Source organism: Muntiacus reevesi, chromosome 11 (assembly GCF_963930625.1).
Source record: "Muntiacus reevesi chromosome 11, mMunRee1.1, whole genome shotgun sequence".
NCBI classification, from domain to species: Eukaryota; Metazoa; Chordata; class Mammalia; order Artiodactyla; family Cervidae; genus Muntiacus; species Muntiacus reevesi.
Window position 1 is genome coordinate 45,023,296 of NC_089259.1, and position 1,074 is coordinate 45,024,369.

A 1,074-nucleotide genomic window follows, 5' to 3' on the forward strand; every position below is an offset into this window, starting at 1 on the left:
ATTTTTGATTGAATCATTTATTTTTCTGGAATTGAGCTGCAGGACTTGTTTATATATTTTTGAGATTAATCCTTTGTCTGTTTCTTCATTTGCTATTATTTTCTCCCAATCTGAGGGCTATCTTTTCACCGTGCTTATACTTTCCTTTGTTGTGCAAAAACTTTTAAGTTTCATTAGGTCCCATTTGTTTATTTTTGCTTTTATTTCCAATATTCTGGGAGGTGGGTCATAGAGGATCTTGCTGTGATTTATGTCAGAGAGTGTTTTGCCTATGTTCTCCTCTAGGAGTTTTATAGTTTCTGGTCTTACATTTAGATCTTTAATCCATTTTGAGTTTATTTTTGTGCATGGTATTAGAAAGTGTTCTAGTTTCATTCTTTTACAAGTGGTTGACCAGTTTTCCCAGCACCACTTGTTAAATAGGTTGTCTTTTTTTCCATTGTATATTCTTGCCTCCTTTGTTGAAGATAAGGTGTCCATAGGTACATGAATTTATCTCTGGGCTTTCTATTAAATATATGGAACGCTTCACAAATTTGCATGTCATCCTTGCACAGGGGTCATGCTAATCTTCTCGGTATCGTTCCAATTTTAGTATATGTGCTGCCAAAGCAAGCACTTATCCCTTAAGTTTAAACTGATAGTGGTAAGTTAGAAAATAGTCTGGAGTAGGAATGGAACACTCCACAGAATATCAAAGGTAAATTTTATTCAGCAAAGTGTCTTTGCTCTGCCTATAATGGGACAAAGTTGAAAACTGAAGACAGAGGATTTATGAAGACCAGGAGACATGTTGAAGAAGTATTGCCCGAGCTGATAGCAGCTGGTGTGGCAGTGGGCATCCAGGATGACATGAAGCTCAACAGTGCTGCAATTCTGCCAAATGCCGGATCTACAGAGATCAGAAAGGTGCTGAAAATGGTGGAAATTCCATATGACTTTGCATCAGATAGATTAGGGTTCCAACCAGGCTTTGAATTACTACTTCAATGTAATTAAGTGAATTATTTAATTTTTCTGAGCAGATTAAATGAGATAACATTTGTGAAGGTGAAGGGTACGTAGTACTCAGAC

General features: G+C 36.6%; 1 non-coding gene across 1 annotated transcript; it reads right to left on the minus strand.

The window, feature by feature from the left end:
- Nucleotides 1-512: 512 nt before the first annotated feature.
- Nucleotides 513-619, minus strand: LOC136144581 (U6 spliceosomal RNA). Its single transcript, XR_010658598.1, has one exon. It is a non-coding gene; the product is annotated as a U6 spliceosomal RNA (small nuclear RNA).
- Between the last annotated feature and the right edge of the window lie 455 nt (nt 620-1,074).